Source organism: Lolium perenne, chromosome 6 (assembly GCF_019359855.2).
Source record: "Lolium perenne isolate Kyuss_39 chromosome 6, Kyuss_2.0, whole genome shotgun sequence".
Classification (NCBI taxonomy): domain Eukaryota; kingdom Viridiplantae; phylum Streptophyta; class Magnoliopsida; order Poales; family Poaceae; genus Lolium; species Lolium perenne.
Genome location: NC_067249.2, coordinates 271,654,060 through 271,673,422, shown reverse-complemented (window position 1 = coordinate 271,673,422; position 19,363 = coordinate 271,654,060). Strand labels below are relative to the sequence as shown.

The window sequence follows — 19,363 nt, the reverse complement described above, 5'->3', positions numbered from 1 at the left end:
CAGAGCCTGCAATATTTTCGAAATTCAGAAGGAATCACATATAATGTGTAAATTAGTTCATGTTTCCACACAACACAGAAGGTTAGATTTGATGCTACCCGTTATCAGTTTGGTTTCATGAGTGGAGAAACCCAATTGGAGATGAAAACTTATACATTGTATGAGACGGGCTCCTTCGCAGTTGTATGAAAACTTATACGGGTTGAAGCTGCAATGATACAAAGATAAATGAAATTCAGTCTTTATGAGCCTCAACTTCTTTGAACTTGGAAAAATTACTATTGCTTTGGCTACAACCATCATATCAACTGTCTGTGTGATGTTGATGTCAACTTAGCTGTTACAGTGCTGCTTTATGCACTAAAGTAGCCCAAATTCAGATTGTCTCGTCTGAGTTTGAAAAATCGAAAATACCTTGTCAAAGCATACGTTGTTTTGAACTATGGATGGTTGTTTTGAATTATGGATGTTCCTAGAGATGCTGCGTAATTATTTCAGTAAAAGAGAATTTCAACTATATAAATGGGAACAGAATCCTGGATTCAGAAAGTGCAAAATGAATGTTCATCAAGGAATGTCGCTACTGGCTGAAGCAGATCATCTCGTTTAGTCACACATTCAACTTCATGCATCCAAAAATAAAACAATAATATACATTTGATTATCATCTACACAAAAACTCACTCTCGGAAGCTGACTTTGCACGCTGCGAAGGAGCCTGTCTTGGGTTTGTTGAACCCCTCCCCTGCCTTTCTTGCGCACCCTTTCTTCGACCAAGCACATAAAATTTAACAATTCAGTACATCAAATGCACACATTTTGAGACCCCCAAAAATCAAAGCCTCAGTGATTTTTACAGGCACGCACCCTTGCTTCATGAGCTCCGGGTTCCCGATGCTGTCGCCGAGGATGGTGCGCATCTCCTCGTCGTCCCTGCATGCGTTCTCCAGCACCCTGAATCCCCACAGCAACACCAGTGAGCTAGGTAAAATTGAGCAGAGTGTTCACCCATTCATTTCAACACACGCAGTACAGCAGCAAAGCAAACCGTTTCAGGAAAGAGGCAACGGAGGGAGACAGCCGACCAACCTGGCCCAGCCAGGGTAGGTGTGCTAGCCGGGGTAGGTGGCCATGGCAGTGACGGTAGAACACCGGAGCTGGAGGCGAGAGGGAGCAGGCGAGGTCGAAGGCAGGAAGTTTGACATCTAGTACAAAATAGCAAATTTTAATTAAATAACAAAATTTTGTTCGAAAAAATTAAATAGAAAAATGGCACGCAAGTTTGACATCTAGTACACAAAAATTTAAATAGCAACACCAAAAATTTCAAAGGATTCCTCATAACATACTCTTTTGCAACAGCACACTGTGAGTACTGATCAAAGAGGACATGAATGTGTTGAAAAATAAATAAAAGAGGACATGAATGGATCCATCCAGTACAGAAGAAGACTAATGTAGCCTAAGTTTCTGAATTTTTATTCGCCTATTGGTTGCCTTGTTTAGTTCAGAATATAAATACGCAAACGAGAAATTAAAGAAACTCAGACACTGTAGTTCAAAAACTGATAGCTCTGTGAATCCCTTGAGCGAAAGCGGAGTATTGATCATGTCCGACTCCTATACAGCTTTAACAAAAAGCTGTTTTGCAACCTGAACTGTCCTATTGCTCCCATACATGGAAATGCCAGGAGCATTGCCTGCAACCTTCAACACCAACATGATGTGACGCCAATTCACAGCGCACCTAAAAGTAGGTTTAGATTAAATACACGAGTTTGATGTACAGTACACCAACACGGAGCATAGAGATGTCATGAATTACCAGAGTGTATTTCCAACCTCTGCACGACAGAAGATTCAGGAAGGGAAAATATGTGTGATGGTCCATGGAACTGCCACAGGTATATAAGACCCCGAGTTCTCATTTTGCAGGCGCTGCCAAGCTCGGACTTGAAACAGGAGCATGTCCCTTGTTCTCACATGCAGGCTTCGACGATTTCAGCCTTGCTTGGTGCATCAGCTTGTACACGTCTTCCCAATCAGGCCTCTCTCGATGGCATGAACCCAGAACATGTTCAGTGTCTCCTTCTCGTCCTCGTAAGAAGTACGCATGCAGTTGTAAATCTGGGGCGTCACAGACATCTGCTTCTTCGCCATTTCGTTCAATGTATCTGTAGCAGCAGCCAGTTTTCCTGCAATCAGTTGTGTGTACGCAAGTGTAGCATACACGAGACAGTGGGCTTCTAAACCTTTGCCTTGCATTTGGTGAACTACATTTTGTACAAGATCAACCTGCCCCTTCTTGCAAAGCCTTCGGATCAGAGACCTATATACTGATTTATCTGGTGGAAGGCCTCTTTTCATAAGTTCATCATGAATGAGTAGAAATGCATCTGCGTTATTCTTCTTGTGGAAACCATCAACGAGCCATGAAAATACACTATAATTGGGTGAAAATCCTGTAGACATTTAAATCAAACACCATTAGTACACACTGCTATGCCCAAATAACCAGTGAAGTACTGTAACGAGTTAGTCACTGGTTGAAATCACAAATAAGAAAAAATTGGAGTACCTGTACCCATCATCTCAAACAAGGCCTCTTGTTGGCTTCATCTAGCTGCATGCCCTTGCAGAATCCGTGGATGAGAGCTTTGTAAGTGAACTGATCTAACTGCAACCCTGACTCCACCATCCTCCTCTTGACCTTGCAAGCCGACGCCATGTCCCCCTTCTTGGAGTATCAGTTGATCAGCGTGTTGCAGGTCACATGGTCAGCCCGCACCTTCCTCTCATCCATCTTGTTAAGCAACCCATTGACCTCCTTAATCTTGCCATTCCCATAGAGCTTCCTAATGATCGCATTGTACGTCGCGACATTCGGTGACATCCCCTTCGTCTCCATCTCCCCTCGCAGTCTGACCGCCCCCGCCTCCGCCACATCGCCCGTCTGGCAGTACCCGTCACCATGTCCTGTGGAGCTGGCTGCCTCCTTGATCCTCCCATGCTCAAGCTTGTTACCCTTGCTAGCTGAATTAATACATCCCTGATGCACACTTTTTTTTTTCATCCAAACAACTATTCGTACAGTTTTTTGTATTTTACAAGCCTATGTTTGCGTGGAGAGACAAGTGAGATTCATTTTCACCTTTTTTCGTTTTTCAACCCTATGATCCAAAGAGGCCCTTCGTGGGGTTTTTCTCTCCTGGCATTTCATAGGTCTCACTCTGACTATCTATCGTCTGCTTAGCCTTACCAAATTTATGATACTTTCTCCAGGACGAAAACTTAAAATCTTTGATCGGGCGACGATGGCGTTTGTGCACTGTTCCTTTTTTAGGGCTTGTTTTACAGTACCTTTTACCACTCCTAAAAAGGGAGAGGTATGATTTGAGGCAACGGTCAGGATCAAATGATTTAGATTAGGCCCGGCAGCCCTGCAAGACATAGATAATAGAAAAAAAAAGTAGCAGATTCAGCCCGGCCCAACATCGAGCAAACACCTTGTCCTGTATCCCCGAGCAACAGCACGTCCTGCATCGCATGCGAGCGCCGCCGCCACCAGGTTGACCCCGTCGTGCCTCGCCGGCGAGCGACGCACCGCAACATCGAGGGATGCCAGCACCAATCTCACCGCCAGGTACGTCGACCCATCGGCCAGCCCATCGGCAGATCCTAGTCCAGTTTCCCTGCCTTCCCAAAACTCGACCACACACATAAGCGATCAACGGAGCCTAGTCGTCATGTCTGCCTTCTTCTTGACGTTGTGATCCGCGATCCTACGCTATACTACCGCGGTACCGCAGCTGCTACTGCTCTACCGCTTTCCTGGCTACCTGCTACACTGCTGCACACCACCGGACAACACCCTAGTCCTGCAGGATGCAGCGCCCTGCCCCTAGCCAGGTTATGTTCTTATTATTTCATAATGTTTGGGATGTAATTGCTGCACCCTGCCCAAGTTAGGTAATTTAGAATGTTAGGTATATTGATACAAATTTTAATGAGAAGAAGAGCAACAGTCAAACGAACCTCTCATATTTAATTGATTCGAAAAATTGATATGAAGATATAATGGCTGGTTTTAAAGCTAGAAAATACAGGGATGTTTGTGTAGCTGGTTATTGGTCCGATTCAGTTGTCTTTTGGTCATTAGGAATGTTCTTTTCTTTGCATCACCTAAAATGTGTACCTTATGGTTTTGAGTGAAGAAAAATGTCTCATCACGAATATCCCCCATCTAATTATCCATTACTATGACTTAACCATTCTTTCATGCATATTTGGTGTTTTGTACATCTCATACATGTATAAACCTGTTATGTATGGTTTGCAGGCAGAATATGCATAATCTTCTCATATAATAGTCCACACTGCTTTATAAACTGGATACCATTTTCGGATAACTTATTCATGTTACATAATAATATGCTGCTAGTACTACCAGTTTTGCATTCTAGTATAGAACCTGCAGTCCCTTATGATGGAATTTCAGAATTTCATCATAATATGCTCTTCTTAATTTTATAAAGCGGTTGGCTTATCGGTATAGTGAAGACAACTATGATTGAATCAGGCTGCCTTGAATCAGGCTGACCTTTTACGTGTTCACGGTTTACTACTGCTTAGTCTGTAAAGATATGTTTGAAACTAGCATAACAGGACAAATATTTTAACTATCCTCTTTATATGATATGTTTATTTAAAAACTTATTTTCATTTTGAATTTTCATGACATCTGAATGTATGAGAGTTGCTTGACCTATCACCTGAAACAACAAATCCATTTTACTGACTGTTGTTTATCCACAACGCCATCTTTGTTTGGAAGACATGATTTTACTTGACTAGTAACATGAATCTTATTTTTATGATTGGGGTTTTCAGACATGGATGGTCAAGGCGCTGGCGAGGAGGAGCGTGAATAGTATCACCTCGTGGTTAGCAAGACCTTCAGAAGTGAAGAAGACGAATATGAGTTCTATGATGCGTATACAAAGGTCAAAGGATTCGGTATTAGGAAGCAGGAGGTGAAGAAGGATTCTTGATCACTGATTCTTCACGGATGTGTTAAGTGGATTCAAACGCCACACATGGCCATAGCTTGTACAAATATTTTCTTGCTGCTTTGAGTATAAGCCCTAGTTAATTTGCTGGAAAAAACTCAATATTGTCTGTTTAATCAAGCTTGCTTATTACACTTGGTGCCCAAAGTTTTAGTCTATCTACTCAGAAGAGTGGACAAACCGAACTAGTTGCAAGTTATCCTGTGATCAGAAGCCCAAAACGGCAGCTGACGATGCCAGTAGACTTTCTTTTCATGTGTATTTCCATCCGTTTGTGTTCACACTCCGGTGACCATCGACACCACTGTACGGTGTCCCTGCTGCATCTCCTAAATTGAGCGGCAATATATGCATACAGATTGCTTCAGGTTTAGCACCGAAAAGTGAAAAGGTCATGCCGATGTTCAGGGCAGCAGGTTCAGCAGATTTCTACAAAGAAAACTACAGTATCATCAACTTCCGACTAGTACTGCTGCTGCGCCATTTCCTTCCTTTCCCCTCCACCGGAATTTTACCAAAACGCTGGTGTTTGTCATCGTCAAGGTAGAAATCGCTTCCCTGCATCATCAAAGGGCCGCGGTAAATGACCTCATTCACGCAGAAGAAGATTGTGCTCCTGCGTGCGCTTCTGCGTAGGGGAGCTTGGAGACGGGGGCGACTCAACGTCCTCGTCTAAACTGGGCTGCGTAGGCAGCACATCAGGCGCCGGCACCGTAACTGTCAGCTTCTTTGGCACAGAGCAGGGTCATGCAGCCACGCGGTGACCTGCACAACCTGCTTCCTCAGGAAACGGACAAGCTTCTGCGCACACAACCAGTGGGAATACTTCCTCTGAAGGATTTGAAAGCTCATCCAGAGAAAAGAATCCCAAGTTAATGCTAGAGCCAGAGGGATGGACATAATTTTGAGCCGAGCCTTTCTCGAAAGGTATCTTTGTCGGTGTCTGTAAGTCGGGATACACTGAAGAAAAACTGCACTCTTTTCCTTCCTTGGCGAAGTATTCTATAAGCAAGCTGCAATGGAGAAAGAAACATTCAACTATGGTCTCTAAACAATAATAAAAGCTAAAAATAAACCGAAAACTTGGTTAGAGGTCTCAACAGTAATTCAGAAGGGAATACAGATGCACGTGATGTACATTTCTAGAATCCCTCTTTGATTCAGATTTAGTAATAACAAGTCTGATTCACGGTTTCGAAAAATTACCTTCCAACTGTAATAACAATTGCTTGAAATCTACTACTATATTCACTAGAACAAAGACGAGTCGTAGGTTTTACATAGGTGCAGTTTGTAGCATCCAAATCCAAGAAGAGTTTGTCCTAGAACTACAATATTTAGCCCACTCATCAGTGAACCAAACCCTATAGGCAGGTCAGCTGTCAGTAGGCAGTACACAATCCCGAGTCTAGGTCAGCGAAATAAATCTAACCGAGATCACAGTGCCGGTGACACACAAAGCCCAACCCGACTCAGCCTTTCATCGATTAATTTTAAGTTTTTCAATTAGGAGGTTTTGCTTCAGATTTAAGCTATACCAAGTGATCAAGTGCCTATATCTTTCTCCTTTTGTACTTTTTCATTCAGCATGGAGGTGAATAACAAGTCACTGATTCACGATACTGAAAAATTACTCTCCAGCTTTAATGTCAACTGCTTGGAACCTAATAATGCTAGAATGCACAAGATCAAAGATTAGTTGCAGCTTCACATAGGTGAAGTTTGTAGCATCCAAAATCCCAAAAAAGTTGTCCTGCAATTTTAACGTTTAGCCTACGGGCAGGTCGACAACTACCAATAAGCAGCTGCTGCACAATCTAATTCTAGGGCAGCGAAACAAATCTAACCCAGATCAGAGTGCTGGTGAACACATAATTCCTAACCGGACTGACCTGCTGTCTGTGACCGCCTCGAAGGTGAAGGATACGAGGCGGCGGTCAGGGTCTTCGGGGTCGGGCACGAGCTGGATGGTGTCCTTGCGCAGGTTGATGTCGTTCTTCACCTTGAGCGCATCCACGCGGAGGCCAAGGGCCAAGGCCGCCGCTGCCGGGACAATACTGGAGAAGAGGACGACGGACGGGGGTAGGTCTACATCAGGACTTCATGCTGGCTGGAGGGGAAGAGGGGGCGGTGGCGCCGGAGTTGGGGACTGGAGAGAGATCGCCGGCGGCGGAACATCCCGCAGAAGCATCGTGGAAGAATGAAGGATCACCCAACCCGCTGCGATCGGCAGATTTGGGCTGGATCAGTTTATTGGGCCGAGCCCGCCTACATTTTTTTCTCTTACGCGCGGAATTTCCCACCGGTATGTAACATACCTTTCAAATTTTTGACTGTGGTATGAATCTACCTGAACCATTGGATAGACGAAAATTAGTGGTTGTAGTTTAATTGGGGGTACCACAAAAGAACTCTTTTTTAGAGTCGTCGTTTTTGGAGAATGTGAAGGATGTTGCCTTTGGTGGTGGTTTGTGCTGCAGCCGCAAGAAACTAATCACTGTGGCGGGACCTTTCTTTTTTTCTTCTTCTTTTTGTGTTTTGGCTGTGTGCATCTGTAATGTCTTTTGGATATTTGGTTGGTGCAGAGGCTGGGTATAATTGGTATCTCCAAAATATGAATATATTCCCTTTGTCGAAAGAAATATATGTATGATACTAATCCTACAAACATATTGTAAGTATTATTGTCAAAATTTATGCTGTTGATCAGAAGAAGTCAACCATGCCTTACATTTTAGGATGGAGTTAGTATAAATATCACCATCCTAATACAAGCTAAATCAACTGTTTATGCTGCAAAGAAAACGCCAAAATTTAGAAGCTAGTGCGTAGTGCGTTCAGAAATTTATTTTTGATTTTGTGTGCATATGCTCTTGCCGTAGGAAAAAACATTTTAAAACATTAAAAAATTCCGAATTTTTTTTTGGCGCGTACATCTCGACATTCAATGTGCGCATCATCAAGTCCCGCAGAAAAACAACATTTTTATGTACCGTATAAAAAAATAAAAAAATGTCTTGGGAAAAGCTTTTTTAGCACCGAATGTTGTCTTTTTTACGCATGACACAAAAAATATCGATTTTTCGTGAAACGACTTTTTAAGCCCAAAGAATGTCAAGATGTAGACGCGGAATTTTTTGTCAAATTTTTTAACATTATAAACTGTGTTTAAAACTCATTTGAAAAAAGACCAGGGGCATATGCTCTCGAGTGACAAAACGCCTTGTCGGTAGTGCGTTGCAAATCATGCAAGTGCAACGCTGCTGAAATTTGAAACATGTTACAGGCAGCATCCGTATGTGATTTTAAGCATGCACGCAAAAAGGAATATGGGAATAAGAGCATCCCCAGCCGTTGGGCTTCCCACGCCCAAATCCGGCGCTATTTAGCGCCGGATGGATGAAACTTTTGGCCCGGGGAGCCCATTTTTCCCAGCGGCGAGCCCAGGACGGATGTAAAGTTTTTGACAAAATACGACGAATTCAGATAAAAATGGGCGAAACTCATTCAAACATAAGCGAAATTTAATGGTATTTAACATATATGGGCGAGTTAGTACATAAATAGGCCGAATTCGTACATATATTTGAATTCGGCTTTAGGCAAACTAAAACTTAAACTAAAAACGGCCTCCTACATGCCGAAATTGCGGTAGAAGACCGTGTAGTCGCCGCCGTCGCCGTCGTCACTCGAGCTGGCGGCGTCCTGGGGCGGCGCCGCCTTGTACCAGCGGCTCGAACCCTGGCCAGGGTCGCCGGCGCGTGGCGGCGTCAGCCGGTAAATGTCGTCGTCGCTGCTCTCCTCGAGCTTGATCAGCTCGAGGGGCATGGGCGCGACGTTCGTTGGCACGGATGGTGCGGCGGCGCGGACGGCGCGTTGCCGCGCGGCAGCCAGGTCCAGCAGCCGCCGCTGCTGCTCCGCCTCCTGGCGCTCCCAGTCCCGTTGGTGGAGAGAGCGGCGGCCGAAACCATTGTTGGCCGCACCGTCGTTCGCCATTGCTTTGGTCGCCGCGGGTTCGTGCGAGATCGGGGAAGATTTGGGGAAGGTGAGCGAGGTGAATGCGGGGCAGACGCGGTAGATCGGCGATAAATAGAGGTAGCTACCGAGACGACGGCATTAACTCGTCGCGCGAAAGCTACGCGTGGCGGCGAATAGTGACCAGCGGCAGACTTTTGCAGCGCGCGGAAGACGATACGATGAGGACGATGATCGGTGTCTCTCGCCGACAAGTTGGGGCCACCAGACGCGTGGGAAGTTTCCTCGACGTTTCGCGCGCTTTCGTTTCGTCCGGAGTCCTCGAGCGCTCCCCGGGAACCCGGGGATGGCCTGGGCTCTCCGGACGGATGAAAGGCCTAATCCGGACGAAAATGAGGAACCGGGGGCGCGACTGAGCCGTTTTCGTCCATCCGGATGCAAAAAAGGCGTCCTGGGGGCCTCGTCGGGGACACGGCTGGGATGCTCTAACATGGTTTTTGGAGGATCGTATTATTCCCATATTCCTCGGATGAATCGTATCCGTATGTGATTTAAGCATGCACGCAAAAATGGAAATATAGACCGGTCGCAAGGTACTGCCTAACTCGCGTGCGTGGAATCGCTAGCGGCTCTCGGTTTGCGGAAATCACCCGCCACGTGTTGGGCTGTACATCGCTAGCTTTCCGCGCGTCGCTCGGGTGCGTTACGATTGGCATGACACTTTGGTGTTCTTTTAGCCGGGAGGCGACGTTGATAGGAAGACGCCTATGGTGATTTCGTTAATTTTAAGATTTATTGGATTAGTTTTTAGATTTAGTCTCTCGGAGTTGCTCATAAGAATAAGGTGTGCGTTCATGCGTTTATAGAAGTGAGTATATATACTTATTTGTGAGCGTCTATATTTATATCATGTTTTGCAAAAAAAGAAGAGGCCGGCCTCTAAGAAACGGTACCGGGAGACTGCTAAAAAAATAACACATGAAGAGGAGGATAAGGTGGCCTGCCATGCACGCGCGCCCACCTCGCAGTAACCAACCATCACTAGTAGAAAAAGAGGCTTCCAAACGCCCCCTTTAGTCGCGGAAATATTCGAACCGCGACTAAAGGGGTCTTTAGTCGCGGTTCGGGAGGCGACCCGCGACCGAAGGTGCAGGCCCCGGGCTCGGTCGGCTTGGCGGACGGAAGGGGCTTTAGTCGCGGTTGGCCGTGCCAACCGCGACTAAAGGTCCTCGAGCTGGCGAAGGCCTTTAGTCGCGGTTGGCCGGCCCACCCGCGACTAAAGGGTACCCCTTTAGTCGCGGTTGGTGTCCCCAACCGGGACTAAAGGTTTTCCAGTTTTTTTACTCCCACGCACCGCACCCCACACCCCGTGGATCGCCTTTTTTTGGTTTGTAAAATACAAAAGAAAATGATAGAAAATTCAAAAAAAAAATTGTTTTCAGATTCTTGTATGTTATGCAACCTACTATTCGGAGAAATTAAGAAATTCGAATTTTCACTTTTTTTGCAAAAAAAAATTTAAAAAATGGTAAAACCGCAATAACTTTTTCATACGACGTCGGAAAAAAACGTATAATATATCAAAAAAATCCTGGAAAAAAGTTACATCCGAATTCACCCGGGTTTACCCGGTTAGCCAATTTTTAGATTCTCAAAATTCCAAATGAAAATATGAAAGCAGGAAGATTTTAGTTTTTGCCAGAAATTCAGTATTTTATATTTTTTTAAAATTTTAAATTAATAATTGCATCTTGCATAAAGATTACTATTACTTAACCATAAAGTTAGCCAATTTTTAGATTTTCAAATTTTCAGGTTTTAGGTTTGGCAAAAAAAAAATATTTAAAAAATTATAAAATTAAAAAATTAATTATAATTTAAATTTAAAAAGTTAATATTTATTTATTTATTCAAGATTATTATTACATCATTACTTTTGTTTATTAAAATAATTATTTGAAATTCAAACAATAAAGAAGTGTGACATCGACCCAACATGTTAATAGGATTGATATGATACTAGTATCAACAACATGCTTGTGAAGCACTTGGAAGGAGGATGGGAAAGGAACTTGGAAGTTAAGCGTGCTAGTCTTTGGAGTAGTGGGAGGATGGGTGACCGAGCGGAAGTTTGTGTTGCTGCCAAAACCCACCGTGGCGGCTGACGAGCAACACGAAGAGCCGGAGGCTCCTGTGGAACTTGCGTGTGGGCTCCCTGGTCCCTCGGGCGACGGCCCGCAAAGCTCCGGCACACGTCCCGGCTGTTGCGAGGGCGTGCCACGACCTATACCGGTCGGGAAGGTGATGGATTGCTTCGATTATTCTCCCGCATGGTAGACACGTAAACATTAAATTCGAGCCTCGATCGGCTCCCGGGTTTCTCGTGAATCGGCTCAAGGAGCCGATTATCCCATGATCCGTATTAGATCTACGATAACATGGGGGTCTTGCTTTATCAAAATCAAGCCAAATTGACCTACGACGGTCTAGGGTTTTCACCGCATAAGCTGGAGCATCCTACACGTAATTGAGCCTGGCGGATGCGAAAGACAACGAGAAAACTAACCCTAGAAAAGGCCTAAAAACCAACATAGAGTCGATTCTCGGAACATCTCCTCTAGGATCGGCAAACTATACCTTACGCACTGCTGGATCATTCAATCCGTTTGCAAGGCCTAATCATGCGGATATCAAACCAATCCTTGAAGAACAAGGAACAACTATAACAGATCAAATCTACTAAATAAAGATCAAGCAAGTCGCTTGCCTTTACACCTTAAAATAGGTGTAAAGGCAGCTAAATATGTAGGGATAACATAACTAAGCAAATATCGAAAGAGTATCGATGTTAGCCCCAACATATCTATGATAACAGTGTTGCTCGCCATCAACAAGGCTTCAGTACGAGCGACACAAAATAACGAATAAAGCGAATACGCCGGATCGCAAGATGCGATCTGGGCAGCATGACGCTTACCCGGAAGAAAACCCTCGAAACAAGGGGTGGCGATGCGCCTAGATTGTGTTTGTTGTGAACGTGATTGTCCTCCTTTCTCAATAACCCTAGATACATATTTATAGTCCGTAGACTGTCTAATTCGGGAATAATCCCAACCGTGTACGAGCTAAACTCTATCTTTTAATCTTAACCAACACGTAACTTACTATAATTTACAGATACACGGGCAATCTAGCCCAAACCCTTTGTACGAGGCCGATTCATGATTATTTCCCGTGCATAATCTCCAAGCCCATCTCAATCACGGCCCACCTCCTGGCGTGGTTAAAATCTGGTGGTAACACATGCCCCCCTGGTTTTGGCAATAATAATTCCAAAACCACTCTGTTTCTTCCTTCCATCGGGTCACGCGTTGCAGAGCAGAACCGTCGCAGTATCCTTCATCATGATGCCTTGCCTTCTCAACTTCTCTGCACAATTTGACAGTTCTTTGGCACCACTTCCTCGGAAACCACCGCGGCATTAAATTTCCACTATACCCCCTTTATTTAACCGCACCGAGCAGTTCGCCTCTTCATTCTCTTGCTCCGCACTAGCTATCGGGTCTTTCCTCCCTCTTCCTCTGTAGCAATGTCTTCCTCCTCTTCCTCCTCCGCTTCATCGGGTCTTTCCTCCCTATCCTCTCCCTCTCGTGAGCCGACGCCGGAGTGGGACTCGATGGCGGCGCACGATATCCTTGCCCCACCGAAGTGGGACAAGGAGGATCATGACTCCTCCGTCTGGTCCGAGGACGACAAGTCCTTGACCGACGGAGAAGACGATTTCCAGTTCCTTGTCGATGGGGAACTGAAGGCGGAGAGCGAGGACGACCTCTTCTCCTGGGATGACTTCACCTCCTCCGACGAGGAAGAAGAAGAAGAAGACGACGACGACCCCCTCGAGGGGCACCCGCCGGCGAAGCGCTTCCGCGCCGGGTCGGACGACGACGACGACGACGACGACGAGGAGGAGTACGGAGCCCCTGCCAAGGGCTACAGCAGCAGCGACGAGGAGCCCGCTGGCAGCAGTGCCGACGGAAGCTCCGACAACGACGACGAGGGCAACGACAGCCCCTAGAGTAGCAGCTATCAGCATAGGACTAGCAGTAGCAGTAGCTTGGTCAATAGACCTTTCTTTTGTTCGTAACCCCTTGGACAATTGGCTCCTTCTCTGTAAGAAATCCCTCCTATATATGAAGAAAATGTTCTTATGTCGATTTTGCTTCCATATTAACTTCGCCGATTATCAAAGTAAGTTAACGCGCAAAGAGCCGATGGCAGCGTATCGGCCTTTCCCATAAAACGCGATTCAGACCAAATCACCGATTCAGTGGCCTACTCTGTAATCTCTGTCCGAGAAAACAAACTTCAGATTCCTCCCTCAAATTGTCGTTCGAACAGGTCCAATCCGCGACCATGCATACCTTAAATCTCAAATAATCTGTTAACTGCTCATTTGCGCTTGTTCCTCTAAAGTCGATGGCTGTGCATCGGCTTTTTAATCTGGAGTCGATGTCCGTGCATCGGCTATGTTTTTTTTTTTTTTTACCGGCCGATTTTATACATCGGCCTCCACATCTTACTGTCCGTCATCCCACATGCTTGGGAAATACTTCTTGAGGTGTTGACCATTGACGGCTACTGGGAATTTAACGCCGTCCAACTGCTCCAGCATATATGCATTACCCTTCAAGGCCTGGACGACTTTGTACGGACCGTGCCAATTAGGAGACCATTTGCCATATGCTTTGTCCTTAGCTCCTAACGGCAACACAGCTTCCCAAACAAGATCACCAACCTGAAACTCCTTCGGTCTCACCTTCTTATTGTATGCGCGAGCTACCTTGGCTTTGTTCTCTTTAATCTTTTCCAGCGACCAAAGCCTGAGTTCCATTGCATCCTCGATAGTATCACTCATCAGGGCTGCATATTCTTCAGCTGTTAGGTCATTCTGAAATGTGACACGTCTCGATCCAGCCGTAATTTCCCAGGGCAATACGGCTTCTTGTCCATAAACCAACTGATATGGCGAAGTTTTTATAGCCCCATGACATGACATTCGATAAGCCCACAAAGCTTCTGACAACACTTCATGCCAACGTCTAGGGTGCTCGTCAATTTTTCTCTTAATCAGCTTGATGAGGCTCTGGTTGGACGCTTCAGCTTGCCCATTAGCTTGAGCATAGTATGGAGATGACCGGATCAACTTAATTCCCATGTCATCACAGAACTTTCTGAACTCTTTAGAAATAAAAACCGAACCTCCATCGGTCGTAATAGTTTGGGGAATCCCGAATCTATGAATGACATGCTCTTTCACAAAATTGATAACATCTTCCGATTTTACCTTCTTCATCGGAACGGCCTCTACCCATTTAGTGAAGTAATCTGTAATAGCCAAAATCCATTCGTGGCCTTTGCTTGATGCAGGATGAATTTTGCCGATCATATCCATGCCCCAACCTCGAAACGGCCAAGGCTTGATGATAGGGTTCATTGCTGATGCGGGTACCATCTGAATTTTCCCGAACATCTGACACGCTTGACACCCCTTATAGTAGTTAAAACAATCCTCGAGCATGGTGGGCCAATAAAACCCCGATCGCCTGATCAACCATTTCATCTTATGAGCCGACTGGTGAGTTCCACAAGCGCCTTCGTGTACCTCGTGCAAGAGCCGATTCAATTCGGCTGGTCCCAAGCATTTGAGAAGTAACCCTTCCAAGGTCCTATAGAACATGTCATCTCCTATAAGCACATATTTCATGGCCTTGTATCTTATCCGTTTAGATGCCCCCCGAGCCGGATCTTTCAAGTAATTGAAGATATCGGCTCTCCAGTCATCTGGCTCCAAGGAGTGTACCTGAACATCGGCTCCACCTGCTATCTCCTTGTAGCCTGAGGCCATCTGTGCAAGATCATTGGCCTCTGTGTTTTGCGACCTCGGGATCCAACTGAAGTTTATGTACCTAAACTGTGCCATCAGCTCACGGCATTGCATCCATAATGGGAAGAGGGCCTCGCTCTCGCACTTGTATTCTTCCGTGAGCTGAGAAATCACCAGTTTCGAGTCTCCAAAGAGTTCCACTGCTTCCGCCCCGGCCTCCAAAAGCAATTCCATTCCCTTTCGTATTGCCTCGTACTCAGCGACATTGTTGGTGCAAGGGGTAGGTAACCTGATGGAGAAGGAAAATGTTGCCCCCCGGGGCGACACGAGTAGGATGCCGATACCGCAACCATCATCGCAGGCCGATCCATCGAAGAACATGGCCCATGCACGCACAGACAGTGCTGCTACCTCCGTGTTGATTCGTTCAGCAATAAGATCGGCCAACGCCTGTCCCTTGACTGCTTTCGCAGGCTGATACCGGAGATCAAATTCTGATAATGCAAACATCCACTTACCGAGTCGGCCTTTTAACACAGGAGCCGACAGCATGTGTTTGATGACATCTGATTTGCAGATGATGACAATCTCCGCTGTCAGAAAGATGTAACGGAGTTTGGTGCAGGTAAAAAATAGGCAGAGGCACAACTTCTCGATCTCAGGGTACCTAGTTTCTGCATCCAACATCCTTCTGCTGAGGTAGAAAACAACTCTTTCCAGACCATCATAAAGCTGCACCACCACTGAGGCTATGGAATCGTCAGCTACTGATAAGTAAATATAAAACGGTCTGTCTTGCTGGGGTGGAACCAACACAGGTGGCTTCGTAAGATATTCTTTAATCTCGTCAAACGCTCGCTGTTGCTCTGCCCCCCAGCGAAACTCCTCATCAGATTTAATTTTTACTAGTCCCATGAACGGCTCGATTCGTCCTGATAGATTGGAGATGAATCTTCTGACGAAATTGATTTTGCCGATGAGACACTGGAGTTCCTTCTTCGTGGTAGGTGGTTTCATTGTTCGCACTGCCTCCTGACTTTTCAGGCCGATTTCAATTCCGCGTTCATGAACCAAGAAACCCAAGAATTGACCGGCCGTTACACCAAAAGCGCACTTCTTCGGATTCATCCTTAGCCCGAATTTTCTGGTTCGATCTAGGATTCGTCGTAGATCATCCAAGTGTCCTTCTACTGAAACGGATTTGATTACCACGTCATCAATGTAGATCTCTACCAACTTGCCGATCAAATCATGAAAAATGTAATTCATGGCTCTTTGGTACGTTGCGCCGGCATTTTTCAGTCCAAATGTCATGACGACGTATTCGAACAAGCCGACTGAACCTGGTACTCTGAATGCCGTCTTGTGTATATCCTCCGGAGCCATAAAAATCTGGTTGTAACCGGCGTTGCCATCCATGAAACTTAACACCTTATGACCAGCAGCCGCATTGATCAATGTCTCTGCTACCGGCATTGGATACTCATCCTTTGGAGTGGCTCTATTGAGATCTCGAAAATCTATAGCGACGCGCCATCGGCCATCCTTTTTCAGACAGAGCACGATCATCGGAAATCCATTCAAATACTGCATGGCCTGATGAATCCGGCGTTCAACATTTTCTCGATCTCTTTCTTGACTTCTTCTAAAATTTCGGCCTTCATTTGTCGTGCTCGCTGTTGGAACGGCCGAAATCCTTTCTTAAGAGGGAGCCGATGCTCAATGATGCTCCTGTCTAACCCGGGCATTTCTGTATAATCCCATGCAAAGCAATCCGGATATTCTTTCAACAGAGCTATCATCAGGCCCCTCAGATGTGGGTTTAGCTTTTTGCTGATAAATGTTGGTCGTGGCTTATCCCCAGGACCAATGTCAACCTCTTCTAGCTCATCAGCTGATGTAAATCCATATCCTAACTTCCCATCACCTGCTAGATCAACGTTTAAAACAGGCGAAAGGCATGTTAAAGATAAATTGGGCCGATTGCCAGAATCGGCCCCCTTTTTCATTGTATAGCTCGATAAAGTTTTACAACTTATATGCTCTTGGTCATGACTACGTGACGTGTTTACAGTGTGATCATTGCTTTTTATTTTTTGGGGCCGATCGCAGGGATCGGCCTTGCCACGTATGTTTATTGATTCTGGTCTTACTACTCTGTCAGGCCGGTGGATAAGACCAGCCTCACCCCGTTTTTTGTAGCTTCGATGCGCTCACAGTCGTCCAAACTGACTCCGGAAATCGGCTCTTGGTCGTGTGCATCCCAAATATTCATGCCAGCTATTGAAATCTCGACTGAGTCATCCGCATACACGACCTCCACTTCGTCTCCATCCCACTGTATCAGGCATTGGTGCATTGTGGATGGAATGCAACAATTGGCGTGAATCCAATCCCTCCCTAGCAGGACAGCGTAGGTGCTTTTGCTATCGACGATGAAGAATGATGTAGGGATGGTCTTTCGGCCCACGGTTAGATCCACGCTCAGAACGCCTTGCGCTTCTGATGCTTGGCCATTGAAGTCGCTGAGTGTGACGTTGGTCTTGATCAGATCGGCATTAGAGCGTCCCAAACGCCGCAGCATGGAGTATGGCATTATGTTAACTGCTGCCCCCGTATCAACCAACATCTTGCTGACAGGCTGCCCGTTGATATAACCTCTTAGGTACAGGGCCTTCAAATGTTTGTAGCTCTTGTCTCGTGGCTTTTCAAAGATGACTGGCCGCGGGCCGCAGTCCAACTGTGCCACTGGTGCTCCGTCGACTCTTGGAGCACAAAACTCCGATGGAAGAACGAACACCATATTCGTGCCAGCCGATGACTTCGCATCGGCTTTTATCTGTTTAGGGCGCCATTCTTTATTTTGTGGACGCATCTCCGTGTCCAAGGTTTGTTGAATTTTTACGGCCAGATCGGGCCGTGCCTTCCTCAGTGTGTGCAGGTATTGTGCCTCGGCTTCCTCCAAGCTACGTAGCCGTTGAACCCTACGTTTTTGGGAATGACTGAGTCCATCAGGACACCACCTTGGCCTGTGGTATCTATCTTCTTCTTCATCTTCTTCTTCTGATTCCTCGAAATCTTCCTCTCGAGATGACTCAGCTCGTCTGTTCTGAGGTGGGAGAGGCCCTAGACGTTCGAACACTGAGACTTCACCCGTGTCTTCCTTCTGCCGTCTACATTCCGGGCAGTTATCGATTGTAGGCAATCGGCTCATTCCTGAATCCCAGCAGTGCTTAAAGAAAGGGCAATCCCAGTGTCTGTCCATATCGTCCTGCTCTCTCGACTTTCCCTTAGCGCGACGCTCATACCCTTCGTCGTTTCTGCCATACCGACGATATTTTCCATTATCTACGTCAGACTGACGGTACCTCTCGTCGTCTATATCGTACCGCCGGCGGCGATCGTACTGGCGCTCATATTTGTTAAGGAGATGCTCGGAGAGCGGCCGTTGATATCGCACATTTCTCACTTGTTCCTCGGTGATGTACCGTCTATCATCGTATCGGGGCCGGTCGCGTGGGCCGGCCTCTTCCTTTTCCTTACCGCGGGGTTGACCGCTTTCTTTCTCATACCTGCTATGGTGGTATACAGGCCCTGCCATGTTAACACCGAGTGAGAAATCCAGCTGTCGCCTTGTGGGTGGATGGTGTTCCACCATGTTAACACCAGGAAACGGTTGTGTGTCCACCTTCATAGCAAACTGACCGAAGATCAAACGGCCTTGTTCTATCGCCATTTGGATCTGCCGACGCAGCTCTTCTGATCATTAGTGATGTGGGTGAACGAATGATGCCACTTGCAGTACGGTCTCCCGTTCAACTCTTGCGCCGTAGGGAATTTATGTCCTTCGGGTAACGTCAGCCGCTTCTCTTTGAGCAGTAAGTCAAATATTTGCTCGGCTTTGCTCACATCGAAGTCGAACCCTTTTGCTGGCCCTTGTTGTTTCACCCACTTGCAGGTCATGGGATCTGCCCCCCGAGCCCATTCAGCCACGGCTACTTCCTGGTCTTCTGCAGAGTTTCCTGCTTCTTCTGTCTCGACCAGGCCTACCGGGCGCCTGAACTTGTCTTGGTACAATTCCGGGTGGCGCTGCTCGTACAGTGTTAATTTCTGAGCCATGTGTGCCAGTGAATTGTACTCCACTTGGAAAGCCAGATCCTTGATCGGCGTGGCGAGGCCCAATGCCGCCAGATCGACTGCTTCTTTCTCAGTTAAGCGAGCCGAATAACATCGGTTCCTGACAGTTCTAAAACGCTGGATGTATTCCGCCACCGTTTCTCCACGCTTCTGCACTTTGAGCCAGATCGGCAATGCCGGCCTCGAGCTTCGAGTGATCTTTGGATATGAAATTGCTCTTCCAGCTGCTTCCACGTCCGGACTGAATCTGGTGGCAACGAGGTGTACCACCCGAAAGCTGGTCCTGTGAGAGACTGCG

At 46.3% G+C, this 19,363-nt stretch overlaps 1 pseudogene; it reads right to left on the bottom strand.

The window, feature by feature from the left end:
- Window positions 1–1,924: 1,924 nt before the first annotated feature.
- LOC127326834 (uncharacterized) lies at window positions 1,925–3,073 on the bottom strand (annotated as a pseudogene).
- Window positions 3,074–19,363: the final 16,290 nt, after the last annotated feature.